The following is an 18,816-nucleotide window of genomic DNA, read 5'->3' as shown; positions in this document are numbered from 1 at the left end:
CACCGTCTCCTTCCCCCTTCCCCCTGCTCTGGGCGGGGGGGGGCTCAGCCCGCACCGTCTCCTCCCCCCTTCCCCCTGCTCTGGGTGGGTGGGTGGGGGCTCAGCCCGCACCGTCTCCTCCCCCCTGCTCTGGGCGGGGGGGGGCTCAGCCCGCACCGTCTCCTCCCCCCTTCCCCCTGCTCTGGGTGGGGGCTCAGCCCGCACCGTCTCCTCCCCCCTGCTCTGGGTGGGTGGGTGGGTGGGTGGAGGCTCAGCCCGCACCGTCTCCTTCCCCCTGCTCTGGGTGGGTGGGTGGAGGCTCAGCCCGCACCGTCTCCTCCCCCCTGCTCTGGGTGGGTGGGTGGGGGCTCAGCCCGCACCGTCTCCTTCCCCCTGCTCTGGGTGGGTGGGTGGGGGCTCAGCCCGCACCATCTCCTCCTCCCTTCCCCCTGCTCTGGGGGGGGGGTGCTCAGCCCGCATCTTCTCCTTCCCCTGCTCGGGGGGGCTCAGCCCCACCGTCTCCTCCCTCTTCCCCCTGCTCGCTCAGCCCCCACCGTCTCCTCCCCCCGCCCCGGGGATTCTCCCCATGCTGTGCAGAGGGTTGAACTGCTGTGTGCTTTCTCTTCCCCTGCAGGACCGAGCCCCCTACTTTCTCCATGCACACCCGAGTGTGCCCTATGAGAAGGAAGTGCCTCTCTGAAACCCACATACTAGAGGGGCATGGCTCCTCCATGGAGAAACAGCTGTCCGAGAGCCTGGCTCTGCTGGGATCTTTTGCCAGCAGCATGCGCTGGAGCACAGCACAGTGGTATGTCTATGCTGACAACAGGCATTGTGATAGTAAATGACATGGCTTACACTGGTACAGCATGTCCATGCTAGGAACCTGTCTAGCCTGTGTCAGGAAATGTGTTAACTAACCCGTGTTAACTAACACCATGCCAAACATGTGTAACCGTTGAGCCCAGACAGGAGCAAGCTTGTTTAAAATCATGTTAGCTAGCTACAACCCCCAGTCAATACCTGTTTTTAAACCATTCTGACATGAAGAGGATGGAGAATTGGGTTGCTGCATTCACCGGCCAGAGTAACCAAGCCTTTCAGGTCCAGAGGCTGAGGGATAGAGTCCAGTCTCCAAGATCATACTCAAGTGAGGAACTATTGTCTGTCTCTAACTCATCTATTCCTTGACTCCATTCTTTCTTCTTTTCCCTGGTCCTTGGTTCTGCTCCCCCAATGCCTCTCGATCTGTGTCCTGTTCTCTGAATCAATGTTTCCCATCCACTAATTCATTCACTGCTCCTGCTCCTAGCTCCTGTTCTCGATTGACAGTTTCTCCAACTTCCAGTGTGCTCCCCTCCCCATAATATGTTACCTACCTCCAAGTCTCTCTCTGCCTCTTTTTCTCAGTCTCTGGTTCCTAAACCCTAGTGTCTGCCTATCCTCAGTCCCAAAGGCACATAGTGGGCCAAATTTATCCCTGGGGTAACTCCATTCAAATGGAAGTATCTTGGGGTGAATATGGCCCATATAGGCTCTCTGGGGCCGGGCTCCATTTGCAATTTGTGTAACATTTCTGTTTAGCAAAGCAAATCAAGTGGTGATGTACAAGCATTTTTTGTATTATTTATTTATTACTATAATACTGTACAAACAGAACAAAAAGACAATCCTTGCCCCAAAGAGTTTACAATCTAAGTATAAAACAAGAGGTAACAGATGTTAATAATCTTCCCACTCTGAACAGACACGCATGCTGTCACTTCATATTCTCAGTGCTTCAAGAAACTCACTACACATTTTTTGACTGAAGTTAAGAGTCCAGGCAAAGTCAGGTGTTTTTAACAGTCACTTATTTCCTTGAATTTTTTTAAACCAGTAGCCATAATCTTAAAAAGCCAGTAAATATTTTAAAATTTCTCTCTGTGATCATGCTTCACTATTTCACTGTGCTACACCAACCTGTCCTGTGGTCCTCTGACAAGAATAGCTTTCTTGGGCACATGGAAGCTGCCTTGGTAATAACTGAATAATAAATATGCTGAAAATGTAACAAAGAACAGTTAATGGCTCATTGTTTGGTTTTAAATTTGTTTAGCATAGCGCTAAAGGATCTGTAAAGCTCTCTTTTGGGCAGGGGTCATGCTTTTTTATCTCTGTAAAATGCCACCCATATTTGTCACAATGTAAATAATAAATATAATGAATAACTTTGGCATTAGCATTCATTTTCATACAAGGTATTTTTTTTTTTGTTCTACTGGAGTCTTGCTGCTGACAATTACATCTGCATCCTCTGGTAACCCACTGAAGTTTTCTAAATCCTCTTTTCTCCCTGTTTTTGTTTAATTTAATCTCTATCCCCATCTCTTTTTTTTTTACTTGCCTAGTCCATCTCCTCCTTTCCTATATCCCTCTTCTGTACGTCTCTCTGTATTTTAGATGGTTACTAGGTATAATGGTGTGAAAGAAAGGGAAAACTTGGGCTGAATATCTGAAAAAATTCCTGAAAGTGAGATCTGTTAGCCTGTGGAAAGCTAATAGTGTCCTGTTCAGGGGTTGAATTAGGTGGATACAGGGGGAGGGGAATGGTTGTACTCTTCCAAACTCCATCCACAAAATAAGCTTTGTCCATGTTAGTTGCTAAAATGAGATATGCTCACATTGGATTGTGCAGATGTTCAAAATACGTTTGTATGTGCTTGCTGAGCTCTTCTGGTCTCTTTGAAGCCTTCTGTAGGGTTTGAATACACTCATGGGCTCAGCTAGGCTCCTGGTAAATGGCTCCTTTTCCCTGGGGATAAATAATAAGTGGTGGTATTTGTGCCACAAATTTGTGGCACCAAAATAAAATGTCATTCAGTAAATTGTGCAGAACTGTGACCCGCACTCTCCTTTCTTACATACGGAATGAAATAGGTTATCGTGTTGACGTTTTATCTATCATTGCAAGGCTGTCTGAGTTAACGCCTCACTGACATGGATGGGGGACTTACACCACTCAGAACTATTGCTCCCTGCAGATTCTGATATTTCTGTAGCGGTTACACACCATTCACATTTTTCTTCAACCATAATAGCTAGATACTTACATTTTTTTGTCAGACTGGACAGAGCATCACAAAATGTAGTTTAGGGAGCAATCTTGCCCTGGCAAGGAATGAGCTAATTAGTCTTTTTTCGGCTCTCATTGCCTCTGTTCCTTATCTCTTTCTTTGTCTTCTCTTTTAATTTACAACCAAATCTTGGGTCAGGTCTATACTAGGAGTGGTTTCCTGGTATAAAAATATATGGTTGCCAGTATAGCTTATTTCAGCCCCCAAACAAAAGAAAATATACCAGCTCCTGGTATACCTGTGTTTATATTAGGGGCTTTTGCCAGCACAGCTATGCTGGTCAGGAAGCACACCTCTTTATATCTCTGACCGACATAGCTGTGCCAACAAACATTTGCAGAGTAGACTTGGCCTCACTCTTTCCCTGGTCTGTATTGTCTTTTGGAGCTCATTCATTTGTTCCATCCTCCTCATCCCAGGCCATTCTGCAAAGATTCTCTTTCCTGTGCCTTTTTAATGTCTACATTAGAAATGCAACAGCAACACAGCTGCAGTAGCACTTCAGTGCAGACGCTTGCTGCAGAGACAGAAGGGGCTCTTCCGTCACTGTAGTAAATGCACCTCTCTAACAGGCAGTCGCTGGGTCGATGGAAGAATTTTTCCAACAACATAGCAGTGTGTACTCTAGGGCTTAGTTCAGCTTAACTACTTCTCTCGGGGTGTGACTTAGGCTTTGTCTATGCTGGAACTTCATCAGCAAAACTTTTGTCGTTCAGGGGTGCTAACTCCTCCCCACCCCGAACGACAAAAGTTTTACTGACAAAAAGCACCAGTGTAAACAGCGATTTGTTGGCGTGAGCGCACTCCTGCCAACAAAGCTGCTGCCGCTCATTGTGGGTGGAAGTTTTTTGTTGACAAACAGCAGCTAGACTGTGCGCTTTTTAGCAGCATGGCTGTAGCAGCACAGCTGTGTTGCTAAAAGGTGTGTAGTGTAGCCAAACTGTAGTTGGGTTGACTTAACATTCTCTTGTAGACCAGCTCTTAGGTGTTGTCCATTCTGAGCTCCTTTTCCCCCAGATCTTTCCCCTGCTCTTTTCCCTCTGCGCCTCTCTTGCCTTTCCATGTCTCCCCCTCTGCTTGTGTCTCAACCTTCCTTGCTCCTGACCCCATTCTGAAAATTCAGGGGTGGTTTACACTAAAAACTTAAGTTGACCACACCCCGAGAGATGTAATTAAGCCTATCTAAACCTTGGTATAGACAGTGCTAATTCGATGGGAAAATTCTCTTGTTGACCTAACTGCTGTCTCTTGGAGAGATGGATTTACTATGGCAAAAGAAGAACCCCTTCCATCATGGTAGCAAGTGTCTGTGGCACAGCTGCAGCGCTACAATCTGTAGCTTACAGACTGCTGTGAGACTCCTACAATGCTTCAGCAGTGTTCCATACTTAAGTAGAACTGTGTCTTTCTCCTTATTGAGTATTTGTGAGAGACCTTATACATTTTAGATAGTTCCTGAGAGATGTTAACTTTTACAGGGAAAGGAGATTGATGTTTTTATCCAAATGAAAAGGTAACAAAATAATTTTGTTACTAAAAAGAAAAGGAGTACTTGTGGCACCTTAGAGACTAACAAATTTATTAGAGCATAAGCTTTCGTGAGCTACAGCTCACTTCATCGGAATGCATCCGATGAAGTGAGCTGTAGCTCACGAAAGCTTATGCTCTAATAAATTTGTTAGTCTCTAAGGTGCCACAAGTACTCCTTTTCTTTTTGCGAATACAGACTAACACGGCTGCTACTCTGAATTTTGTTACTGACATTGTTTACTAGGCACCATCACTGAAACTGTCAGCTGACATCCTTTGGCATCATTACTTTTAGAGGAAGGGTCTGACTCACTGCCTGAGGTGTTTTGAGGATGTTTCAAGTTGTGTCAGCTGCGCTTCACGTCAGTGCACCTTGATGTGTTTCTTTGGCATGGATTGAAAGGTACAGTTTCTAAATCTCCCAGTGACCCATTATTTATGGATCACTGATAGGATAGAATGTAACTGTTCCTGTCTATCATGTTAATGCAAGTTTGCCTATGTACAAAACTGCCTGTATTCCAGGGATAATACTGTGCATGCACAATGAGGGCGCATTCAAAAATCTTTGTAAAAAGATTACATACATTGGGCATTTTCAAAACTTAATTATTGTAGCCATTTTATTTATGTGAACTATTTAACTAGAAAAAACTAAACACAGAGTTCACAGTGTGGAATTAGGGCAATCTGAGACTCTAGGCACACCACAACACAAGCCACTCCATAGGTCCACCTTTGTGTCCTCGCTTTCATGTTGTGACCCCACCCTCACTTGGATGGGCAGAGGGAACCCATCCCTTCCCAGTTTGGCCAGAATCTGGGGAGGTAAGGGTAGCAGCAGTAAGGTCCCCAGCACAATGTATCTGCTTTTGTGCATGAGTCAGGGCACACCATCCTTCTTCTGCCACACACACAGTCCCCTGCACCTTACCCCTACCCCACAAGAAGGGATCTTGATGTTAACACCCCATTTAGATGCACACCCTACAGAACTATTGTTTCACACTTTCGGCAGGCTCAGGCAGGCATCACTGTATTGGTTACATTTGTTTCACATCTTCAAACTTCTATTCAGAACATGGGGGCTAGAAACATAAATGTTTTAAAAATGAAAAATTAGAGTCTGATGTAATCACCTGACTCTACCAGCTGAGACTCTAGGCATGGGCCTATAGTGCCTATGCCTTAATAGCTATAGATACAGCGTTTGTTTGTTTGTTTGTTTTTCTACTGAGAAAACTGGGGGTTTTTTAAATTCAGTTTTCCAAATAGGTAACTGAGGCACACAACAGGTTAATTTCCCCAAAGTTGCACAATAAAGTTGTGATTCAGCTGAGATCACAAATCAGAAGCTTTCTGACTCGCAGCCCTTTGCTTTAACAATCACTGGAACACAACATTTTGATTTTACTGAAATATGTAAAGTATCCACAGTAGGGACTAGCAATCTGAGGAGTATCTTCTTTAAATCTGAGGCTTATTTTTTTTTTAATTACAGGAACACAAAGAATATTAAACTCCCAAATGCCTGTTTTATATATATAAAATGCTTATACGTGTGTGTGTGTGTGTATAGTGAAATTATGTTCCCTCCCAAGAGCAATCTAAATGTACTATAGTAGGAAATTTCTGAGCTAATTATAACATCATGATAGCAAAGATTTTGGTTGAGAGAGGACACGCTTCTCTGCTTTCCCCCCCCAAAAATCCTTTTGGCTGAAATTTCTCCTGCTTAATTTTAACTCAAAAGATAATTTGTTAGCTATTTCAAAGAAAACTGATTCAGTCGTTATTGAGGCCCCCTACGTGGAGTTTTGGCCAGTGGATCTACATAATTTGAGGGGCCTCTTTTCACATCCATGACTCTGATATATGCTTCTTCTCTGTCATGAGATTGCATCAAGTATCTTCAGTTTCAAATGTTACATGCTCTGAGGCATATACACTGTGAATTTCATAGTTTAATAGTTTAATGGTGTGAAAACATAATTAGTTCATCGAGTCTGACCTCCTGCATAACAGGCCACAGAATCTCACCCAGTAATTCCTGCATCTAGCCAATAACATCTGTTTAAATTAGAGCATATATTTTAGAAAGATGTCCAGTCTTGATAATACTAGATGATGCCCTCCTCCATGATTGAATGATATGCAGAACAATTACAGGGTCATATGGACTTGGCATAATTTATATAATTAAACAGTTTTTGATTGACAAAGAACCCTTTTTAAAAACCAGAAATTTTCACCAAAAACATTTTAAATTTTTCTTTTTTGTTGTTGTTGATGAAATTGGAAAATGTCATTTTTATAATTTATCATTTTCTTCTCTCCCTTTTTTGGTGGCCAAAAGAAAAAAGTGAAGGAATAAGGGAAAAAGAAGGGGGAAAGTAAAACAAAACAAAACAAAAAACCCAACCACAGAAAAACTAAAAAAATTAAAAATGAAAAAAATTGAAAATGATTTTTTTAATTTGATACAAATTTCTATGAATATATTGAAATAAATGAAACATAATTTCAAAATCAGTAGAATTAAAAAGACTAGAAAGCTTGCTTCCATTTTTCAACACATTTTAAGTCCTTAACATGCAATCTGATCATAGATGTGCTGCACAGTGGGCAATTTTTGCATGGTATTATGGAATATTCTCTCAGATTTGGGGAATTGTGGGAAGAGGGGATCAAACTCCCATAATTCACCCTGCTTTATTCCCAAATGTAGGTGCATGGATGGTTTTATTATTTATTATTTTATTTTATTGTATTACTGTAGCACCAACATGACCCAGCTCAGATCAGGGCAGCATTGCTATTGTACATACAAAAATTAAGTGACTGTCTTGAAGAGCTTCTGATCTAAACAGACTAGACAAAGGGTGTTTTAATGTTACAAAACAGGTCATTAGCAGAGCTAGGAACCAAACCTGTGTCTCCTGAAGATTTTATTTGATGTTTTTATTCATAAATATCATTTCAAACATTTGGTGTTGGAATCAAAACTTTGACTTTTTTACCTACTCTGCTTGTTTATCAATATGTTTTCAAGTTTAGAGTAAGAATAATTAAGATATTCAGTAGGTTTTTAATTTATGTGAAATGATATAAGCTTAAGAACACAGAAGCCCTTCAACTCAGAAGGACAATGGATAAGCAATAATATATTATTAGGCATCTTGCTGTTAATCCTGATGTTCTGGGGGAACTTTGTTTGAGGCACACTATGGGATTGGGTGTTTGGTCTAGGGGTCTTGCACCACAACCTGTCAGACTTCCTGTTGAAAGAACACTGGGAAATTAATGCCACTCCAGTTTCCCTTCTATACCTGGTAGCTCCATAGACAGTGTGGGAGGTGGTGTGCAGATGGAGGGGACAGTCAATAGCAGCATAGCTCATGAAGGAACTGTGCTACAAAGAGGGGCTGAGTTCATGATAGCTGTGTCTGGAAATCCAAAGACAGAGTTTGCAAATATATTCGCTCTCTAAACAGACTCAGTCTCTTACCTCTAGATCATGTTGCGAATTGTACCTGATAGGTCATGCGCACTTGGAGTCTAGGCTGAGGCACACAAACAAAGTCCACAACTGCAGAGTTCCCAAAGATATTAAGTTTATTATGCTCGAGCGTGGTGCCCCCCTGCTAGTCAGAAGTGGACCCCGAATGCAGGTTATACAAAGATTATAAACCTTTTTGCAAAGCATGTTGCCCTCGTGCATCGGAAACCTTAGCCAATAGACAAACCCTTCCCTTATCTACCACCTATCCCTGCTAGGTACGTTCCCCATGCTAAACTATTACTTCACCTACACAACATGGTCCTAAAGCAATGCATCAGTAACTGTTCTTATCAGGATGGGAGGCCCACATCACAAGGCCAGGAGGCAGGGAGCTAGGAACAGACAAAGAACAGAAACCAGGAGTTGAGACGGGCTGGAAACAAGGGGGAAGGTTTTCACAGGAATGCAGTATCTAAGGAACACTCCTCCTGGTGCATGATATGCTTGCTTTTAAACAATGGTGGGCCCAAACCAAAATGGAATCACATATACTAACTTTTCCTTAACAATCAAAGGACTGATTCAATGATCCTGAATAGCTGGGACAGCTTATTTTTGTCCCATAGGCAACTTGCTAGTGCAGTGGTTTTCAACCTGTGATCTGCAGACCTCTGGGGGTCCGCAGACGATGTCTAAGGGGTCTGTGAAAGGTTGTTACCATAGAACAGTGGTTTTCAACCTGTGGTCTGTGGACCCCATTCAAAAATGTTTAGGGGTCCACAAATGAAAAAAGGTTGAAAACCACTGTGCTAGTGGAATGAGATAGCGGCTCCTACTGCATATAGGAGACAACAGGCCCTATCTTGTGATTTGATCCACAGAGGCTACTGATCCTAGCACAGCAGTGCTTCACCTTGGCTCAAGAAGGATTATGACATGTTGTGACCTGTCATTTCAGTATGTTGCACCTTATAAAGACAAGGTAGTTGTGGGCCATTATGTAAAACTAGGTGGGCTTCATTTGTCTGCCCCAACTGTAGGTAAATGAAACCTCAGCATGTCTTTCCATTCAATCTCTCACCATTTTAACCATTTGAATAAAAAAGAAATAGCTAATAAAAGATGATTCACCTAATGCCAAATCTGAGCTCTGTAGATCAGCTTTGATCAAATACACTGACATTTGGGTAACTGCATTATTATTATAAAACATCTTTTTAACTTTTTTTCCAGATGCTCTTTGTTTAAACTTTGCTTTGATCACTGCGTGGGTCTTTCCATTTCAGCAGATATTTATCCACAGTGAATGAAATGAAGGTGGATTTTTAGATTTGTTCTTCATATGAAATTTCTTTCCTTTGTTCAAATTTTAAATCAGTGAAGCTACTTTTTAAAACTAACCCTCTTACTCAGAAATACAGTTATTTATTTTTAACTGCTCTGTGGCCTTTAAAGACTCAACTTGTCAGTGTCTCAATTTCTCCATCTATAAAATAGGGAAAACAGTACTTGGTTACCTCACAGAGATGGTTGTGAGGATTAATTAGGTAATGTTTATACAGCATTTTGAAAGTATAAACATCTAAGTGATACAAGGACTATTTAGTAGTAAGTACCCTCTGGTAGTAATCATTTGAGTTTGCAATATGTTAATTAGTACTAGTGCTAGAATAGTATATTTTGAAAGGGAATGTTCATTTGAGAAACTAATTTTCAAATAGGGTCTAAGAAGTAAGAACACCAATTTCCAAATAAGAGCCAAAATCTGTAGAGAAGCCCTTATGGAATTTCAGTTCTGAATAAAGTTACTGGTGTGTAAGTGTTTGTAGGATCAGGCCCTGTAGATGTCAACTCCATATCAAACATTAAAAATACTTGAGTTGTCGCCCAAAACACCATAGACTTGGAGTCCCTATTATTATATCTCTAGATTAAACAAAAGCTAGTCATTTTTAAACTATGCATTCTCAAACATATTCACAGTATGGCCCACATCTTAATAGACCCTATGTTGTGCAGATTCTATTCATGCTGTCTGCTATTGCATAACATTTGTGGCAACTACAGCAATGACAGTTTTGCCATTTACTTCAGTGGAAACAGGACTGGGCCAATGCAGTGATAAATGAAGACAGTGGGAGCTGAAGGGGAAAATCTGGCCACTTCCATTTAGGTTCCTAAATGTGGATTTAGGAGCCCAAGCTTTAGGCAATCCATATGAATATTTTGGTGTAACTCATTTTGTAAGTATGAAAGTCCATTCATCCAATAATAACCCTCTTCATGAAGTAGAAGTAAGTTGCAGTATAAAAGAAATACATTTGAAAGGGATGAATTTGCTCTTCCAAGTGAGCCATGGGATTAATTAAATGTTAGCATAACTAATTAGTATTAATTATTATTTATGTATTCAACTGGTAATGGTTCAAGTGAGTCATTTCTTCATTGGGGCAGAAGTGAACAGACCCAGAGACAAGATAGTTCTCCTTAGTTTATTTTATTTAGAATACACTCAGAATTTCTGTTGTTACCTGTGACAAAGATGTTTGCTGTTAATACAATCAGCCATGTTTACAGTTTTCTCTTGTAATAATCTTTTAATATTCCAGCAAAACTGTGATGTTCAAACAGCTCTAGTCAGCTAGGTTCTTCCTCTTAATGTTGCCTCAAGAAACTGCTTCTGAGGCTGTGTGATTGCATATGGGCCCCATCTTGCAAACACTTATACATGTGAGTAACCTGATGGACTTGAGTAGTTAAACTAAACGTGGGGCTTGTGCAGGTAAAGTGCACTAGAGGGGTGTGTTTGTGAAGTGCTCTACTGTGCTATGTAGACCCTTCTGGCGCATTCTAAAAGGTATATAGTTTGTGTTGCCGTAGTCCTGTTTCAAACAGGACTATGTTAATGTGAACTAGGTATCTTTTAGAACATGCCAGCAAGGTCTATGTAGGGCAGAAAAGCACAACATGTTAGTGCACTTCACAAATCACAACCCTCTGTCACTCTTTGCCGCACCATGTAGAGAAACCCTATATGGAACTTCTCTTATGAGTAAAGTTACTTGTGTGTAAGTGTTTGCAGGCCCGGTAGATGTTAACTCCATATCAAACATTAAAAGTGCATGAGCTATCACCCCAAACCACCATAGACTTGGGGTCCCTATTATTATATCTCTAGATTAAACAGAAGGTAGCCATGCATTCTCAAACATATTCACAGTATGGCCCATATCTTAATAGACAGATTATTGTGCAGATTCTATTGATGCAGGCTGCAATTGCATAACATTTGTGGCAACTTCAGCAATTGTTTACATGAAAAAGCAACATCAGGAAAATATTTAATATAGTTTTAGCAGGATTTAATGCAATGTATTAGGTGGAAACAAGAAGTAGAGTAGCACCTGGTGATTGCATTCAGAAGAAATACCTGCTTTTGAAACTAGTTGAAATGATGATTGTCAAATTGCCATTAAAGAATGCAGGCTTCCAAACTGTCCCTTTCTTTTCTGACTGCAGTGAGACCCAACCTTATAGTACCAGCTGCCAAAGTCAGGCCCTATCTACCCTGTTTTTTCTGGAAAACACTATAGAAGACTGAAGAACTAGTAGATTTATGACATTACTGAGACCACAGAAGCCAAGCCTGATTAAGAGGGGAAGTAATTTTTATTCAGACTGTTTAAAATAGTTTGTTTCTTTTTGTTAACATATATTTAAATCAAATACCTAAAAGCATGTGGAAAAAAACCTTTTTTGTTAAAGATTCCATACCAGCCCCTTCAAGGTCTGAGCAAGCTCCTAATCTACTTATCCAAGTCCTTTCCAGGGATACCTCTACTGGAACAGGGAAGACAGCATTTGACCATCCCCATATTTCTATATGAAAAAACAAGTAGAAAAAAGTTAGGCATTTTTTTTATGACATATAAGCAAAAAAGCTGCAACCCCAATCTTTCCCCTACCTTTAACACCGGGCCTAATTCTGCAGCTGCTGCATGTAAACAACTCTCACTGAAGCCAGTTGTAATTGCAGACGTGCACTGGCTGCAGAATCAGGCCCAGTGCTACTAAATCCTCCTCTTCCTGTTCCTATCATTCTTTCATCCTTCGGGCCAAAGCAGGTCATAGAAGTTTTAAGGTTAAAATGAAAGTCAGTCATTCACTGCATTTGTTTAAAATAAAACTGCCACAGATGTCAGAAGCCCCAGGAATGGTAGGAATAAATAATTACTTTCTGATAAGTGTTGTGTAGTCTTTTTTGTGAGACGTTCTCTATTAGTCATCCTTTTCTTATTGACTTGCTTTGATCATTTCCTTGGTAACCATATCAGGCTATTTCACCTCCTTCATTTATCACAAGAAGAGGCCATTATTGTAAAACTCATTGTCTTATTGGAAAATACTATGGACATATCAAAGCATTTTGTTTGTATTGAGTATTTTTCAGAATTTACAGTGCTGGACTCAGTCATACATCTCATATCGAGCATATTTTTTTCTCCATACCTAATTCAAAGTATTAAAAAAACTCCTTTTCTATACCTTAACTAACAAAAGTTATTTTTAATATACAGTATCCTCTTAAAATTATTTGCATTAGAAAGTCTGAATATTTATTATCCTTTCTCAAATATAATTGTAGGCAACCATCCTGTATTCTGGGTGTCTATCCTAACGTTAAAATGACAAAATACTTAACATACTGTCTTATAACACATTGGTGAACATTTCTTAAAATAATAATACAAGGAGGTCTAATTAGTCCAAAATAATATAAAAGTGTACAGCCATATGCTGACGTAATGACAACAAAATTTTGGATTCTTCTGCCATTTATACAGTTCATTATTTTTATGTTTTGTACATAAAAACTACAACTGCATTTACCTACAATAACAACAAAGAAATGATTATATATAAGCAAACTATAGTTCTTTTTATACTGTTGCATAAATACAACAATTTAAACAATTAATAATTTAATTAACCTCATCACAACAAAAGCAGTATTCATTGTAGCATTTTAACCATATACTTATACCCTTTAGAAACCAATTCCATTATAGTCTTGTGTAAATGTACATTTGTTTTCAAAACACTCTAAGGAATTGCTGGTTATGTAGTCATAAAACTCACACAAGACCAATAAGGATATAAATGCATTTGAAAAAATGGCAAAAGTTGATAGAAAATATGGATCAAAGAATAGAAAATCTGAATCCAATTTCTTTTCCCTTTCTTCAAACATATATTAAATGAATAACAAAATTGAGCCATCACTGTCTCCAGACAACACATCTTCATTGCTGCTTCTCATTTTTAATGCAATTTTTTTATGGAAGTCATCAATTCATCATATACAAAACTTTCTGTTAATAAGCATTTTAGAAACGTACATTGTATTTGTTCTACAAGACTTAGTTAGAATTTAAACAGAAAAAAAAAGAAAAAAAATTCCAAGGTATCAAACTGAACACTGAAAACAAAATAATATAAATATTGGAGACATATTTTAATATCTAATATGTACTAAGTACATTTTAAAATCCGTATGTGCATACAGTTAACTGCATTGCCACAGAAGCATCTGAAAAACTTGAATACTTCACGAAGGTAAAGTGTGAATCAGTCCAATTTCAGCTTAAATTGTTCACTAGTCCCCTTCTGTCTCTTCTCTTGTTCAGTGAACAGTCAGGATTTGATCGTTCACAGTTTTTAAAAACAGAATCTTATTTTCATTAAGCTAAGCCTACCACTGATGTAATTCTTGCATTACAAAGGTCTTAATTTAAACCATGACATAAATGCTTTTCATCAGTTGATTTTTTTGTTCTTCGTGCCAAATTTCTTGCATTTTTAAAATAAAATGTATGGCATATAATAACTGCTGCAGGACAGGCTGCTTTATTCTTAAATATGAAAGACAAATGGGGTGTGACATGCATACATTTCAACATGCAGCACTTATTTCTTCAGGACTTTCATTTTCCCACTGTTTTCTCAGTAGAGTATTTGACTTCCTTTGAATCTGGCCTAACAATAATACTAGATTTGAAGCACAAATCTCAGTCATGATCATACTGACTGGACCAAGAGGTGAAACACACACCCCCACACGCACCCAGTCAGGGATTTATAGCATCCTTTTGAAAGAACTGTGAATACCCAAAATCCTGCTTTGTATTGCATACCAGGGGTTTCAAAGCACACCCAGATTTCATCATCATCATATAGCCAAGGATCATTCCTACAACTTTCTGCAGCATAAATACTTTTTTCCTTTGGTATAATTGTAATGAATGATGGATGAGCTATGTTAATGCACTCAGGAGAATGTCATAATTTGTTTAGTATTGTTTTATTTTGCAGATAGGAGCCTGGTTACTTTTAATTCTGGGTCAGGGGACACCAGCTGTTTTCCCATTTGAACTGTAAAATATCAGAGATATTTTTCTTGGTAATATTAATATGAATACATTAATATTATAAATACTAACATTCAAACATTGTATCGAAGCAGAAGTTTCAGTGTGATCTAGCTACAGAATGCTATCAAACAGTGTGTGGGTAGTTCATTGATTATTGCAAACAGTATATTGTGAGGCATTGACTAGAGAAAGAATAGCATTTCAGACAGTATTTAAGAAAGTGTGGGCTCTTATTTGGATTTTATTTGAATTGTGAGAGGCTGTTTTAGTTACATCAAATATTTATATTCAATTAGCATTTGACTTTATGCTAATTTTTTAAATCCTTTACTCATAGGATACCTTACTTCACTTGTAACAATATTATAGGTTTGAGTTGAGAAAATAAAAAATATTTTAAATATGTCATTGTGACTATTATATGTTGTTATTTTTTAATACTATCATCTGTGTCTAAAAGATTTTCCATTGCTTATTTCATTATTTTAGATTTTGGTCTTTATTTACATTATTTTTTATGAAAATCCTTTTTGTATGGACCCTGTATGGAGCACAAGCTAGCAAGACTTTTGTTAAGAGAGTGTTCACCTTTACATTTTCAATCCCTATTTTGAAGGGTTCATGTTAATGCTGTAACAATTCACTCTGGGATGAAACTTGGCATAGAAAATTTCAAATTAAAATACATTTTTCTTTTGTTTTCCTTTTTTAAAAGAAAATTAAAAAATAAGTCATGTTGTTTTTAGAGAGACAGGGTGAAGTCCTGGCCACACTAAAGTTGATGAGAGTTTTGCTACTTTAGTGGAGCCAGGATTTCAATCATAGTATGGAAAACAATTGAATGTAGTATTTTCAGATGGGAGATTTGTGATCTTATAACTTAAAATTATTTCATTTTTTTAGTTCATATTGCGTAATCATATTGTGAATTAGTACCTTTGTTTTTTGTTGTTTTTTGATTTAGTAAAACAGCTACTTAGCATGTGTGTTCACTTTTAAACAAAAATTTCCAAAGGAATTCTAGTATTTTGAGATGAAATATAAAACTAACATCCTCCCCTGATAAAGATCCTATAGCATTTCTCCTCAGAGTTAGGGGGTGCCACCTACAGTGGCCCAGCCAGATTCTAGTTTGGATAATAACAGCTTGCTTATCTAATTTTCCTCAGCAATTTCAATCGGATATTGGCATTGTTATACATTTCCAGTCCTAAACTGTCACACATCGTTTCTTTGCACTTCAAATAGCTTATACATCTCAACACTCCACCTGTAATGATATTATCATTTGAGTTCAGGGCTAAGTCCTACAGTGCTGGTGATGAATTGACAGCACCATAAATGAGCCTGACATGATAAAAGTACAGATATTCAATATGTAGAATAATAAATCAGACTGTAAGGTAGTGTGGTGCCCCTTTGTGTAACGGTGTGATGCTCCAAGGAGTCCCCAGTGCTGCCTCCTGCTTACAGCCTGTCACTGAGTCGTCTGTGGCTCAGCCCTCTGGCAAAGTCACATAAAGTCCAAACCCTTTCTGGGGTAACAAAGAGGCCTAAACAAGAGTTCTCACAAATCCAAAATAATAATTTTTCAGCTCCTCTTGGATCAAATTAATAATTATTTCTTCTCTGGCAGGATTCCTCATGCTGCCTCCCTCCCCCAAGGACTCTAGCAGTTTAACTGTGAGGTCACTCTGCTCCCACTTACAAGGCCTATTCCTGGACTTCTCCCACAAAAGTCTACTCTATTCCCCATGGGTTTCTTCTACCAGAGCTCTCTCCTTTTTACTCCTTGGAGGCCTACACCAGCTAGGGTTGCCAACCCTTCCAGTTTCGCTGGGAGTCTCCCAGAATCGGGCTCTATCTCCTGGAGGCTACTGAAGCCAAACCTGGAGATTTTAGGCCACTAAAAGTCCGGTGTCGCAGCAGGGCTAAGGCAGGCTCCCTGACTGCCCTGGCCCTGCACTGCTCCCAGAAGTGGGCTGACATGTCCCTGTGGCCCAGGGGGTGGGGGAGAGAAGGGTGTCTCTATGCGCTGCCTCCACCACGAGTGATGACTCTGCAGCTCCCATTGGCCGGGAGCTGCGGGGGTGGTGCCTACAGACAGGGCAGCCTACGGAGCCCCCAGGGGCTGCAGGGATGTGCTTCTGGGAGTGGTGCAGGGCCCCGGTGCACTGCTGACTGGGAACTGCCTGAGGTAAGCGACACCCAGCCACAGCCACCACCCCTCAGTCCCACCAGCACCCCAACCCCCTGCCCCAGCCCTGAGCCCCCTCCTGCACCCAAACTCCTTCCCAGAGCTTGCACCCCCAAGCCCTCCTTCACCCCAAATCCCTGCCCCAGGATCAGCTCAGAGTCCCCTCCCACACTCCAAACTCCTCGGCCCCAGCCCAAAGTCTACACCCCAACCCCCTACCCCAGCCCGGTGAAAGTGAGTGAGGGTGGGGGAGAGTGAGCAACAGAGGGAGGTGGGATGGAGTGAGGTGGGGCCTTAGAGAAGGGGTGGGGCCTTGGGGAAGGGGTGAGGCAAGGGTCTTTGGGTTTGTATGATTAGACAGTTGGCAACCCTAACCAGCTCTCTTCCCAGAGCTTAATGAGAGGAGCTTCACCACTGTCTCCCTTCCCCAGGGGCCCTGACAACTCTCTTGGAGTTCTCACCATCAACTCTGACCCCTCATTCAGGGCTTGACCTACAGAGGCTGACTCTACCTCCTGTGGGCAGCAGCTGCAGAGCTTCTCTAGTGAGAGCTCATTTTCTTTCCCTCTTCCTTCTAAGCAACTTTTCCTTTAACTGTTCTAACAGCCTCTTTTTAGCTCAGCTGCTCCATTACTAATTAGCTAAAGGGGCACCACCTGGAGTACCTGATTGCTCCCAGGTGAAGCACACAGGATCATTGCAGGCCAATTAGGTCCTAATTTTCCTGAAGGACTATTGGCTCTATTGTTCTGAAAGATTGTTCTGTGTGTTCAGAGAGATTGTTCTGTGTGTGAGCATAAAGATATAGAACCAAGACAGTGCAACATTCAGGCTTTTTCCTTCCTCCACAGATAGGGTCCTCTCTTTCCAAGCACTTCCTGAAAGTAGAGTTCTCTAAGTTCCTAGAATTTACCTTCTATATAAATATATTGCAACTCCCCCTATTGGGAAGATGTTTATCATAACATCACTTTTGTCACATTTATTTGATAACAAGGTTAAACATTAATACCATAAAACCTGCTTACATACTTAATATTTTATTACACCCCTCATAAAGCTTCTCAATGTATGTGTCATGACCCATGGGTCTCAAAACCACCTCTGCAAGGTTCATGGGAGCAGCCCTGCTCCAACCCGCCACATAGCAGCCAGCTAACAATTGCTTACTTGGAACCCAAGCTCAGCCCCAGGTTGAGGCTCTGTTCCTGAGGTTCTATAGGCAAAGTCCCAGAGCAGCTGATTGGCTTCTGGGCCCCACTTAAGCCAGAAGCAGGAACAGGAAGTTGTTTGAATAAGTGGGTTGCACAATGTGCCTTCTCCTCCTCCGCTGGCTTGATTTCCTGGCAATCTGTTCAAGTGTGACTCTGGTTCCCGACTCATGGTTCTGATCCCCAGTTTGTCTCCTGCTTCTGACCAGCCAGTATTCTGACCAAGCCGACACTTGACTCCTGTCTCATGACTGCAGACTCTGGCTCTGACTACTAGGTTTGGCTGCTCAACCTGGCTATGACAGTTTGTTCAGACCACAAAACCCTGAGGGCCAAGCTCAGTGTGGGAAGGATGGATCCAGCAGCATCTCTGCAGCCACTAAAAGCCTCAGACTCACCTAAATGGGCCCTCTGCCTCCAAGCGGATAATTAAGCACTGCAGGACCTTGGACAATCAGCATCTGCAGGAGCAAGTGAGGCAGCTCAACACTGAGAATACTGTGCTTGCCCCAATGGTTTGACAGGAACTGCCAGTGGTTCCGGGATTTCATGAACCAATCACAGAAAAGCAGGACTGAAAGGGACCTCGAGAGGTCATCTAGTCCAGTCCTTTGCACTCATGGCAGGACTAAGTATTATCTAGACCATCCCTGACAAGTGTTTGTCTAATCTGCTCTTAAAAATCTCTAATGATGGAGATTCCACAGCCTCCCTAGGCAATTTATTCTAGTGCTTAACCACCCTGACAGGAAATTTTTCCTAATGTCCAACCTAAACCTCACTTTCTGCAATCTAAGTCCATTGCTTCTTGTCCTATCCTCAGAGCATAAGGAGAACAATTTTTCTCTCT

The sequence above is a fragment of the Dermochelys coriacea genome, chromosome 2, assembly GCF_009764565.3.
Source record: "Dermochelys coriacea isolate rDerCor1 chromosome 2, rDerCor1.pri.v4, whole genome shotgun sequence".
Taxonomy (NCBI): Eukaryota; Metazoa; Chordata; order Testudines; family Dermochelyidae; genus Dermochelys; species Dermochelys coriacea.
The sequence above is the reverse complement of the archived record's forward strand: the minus strand, read 5'-3'. Positions refer to the sequence as shown.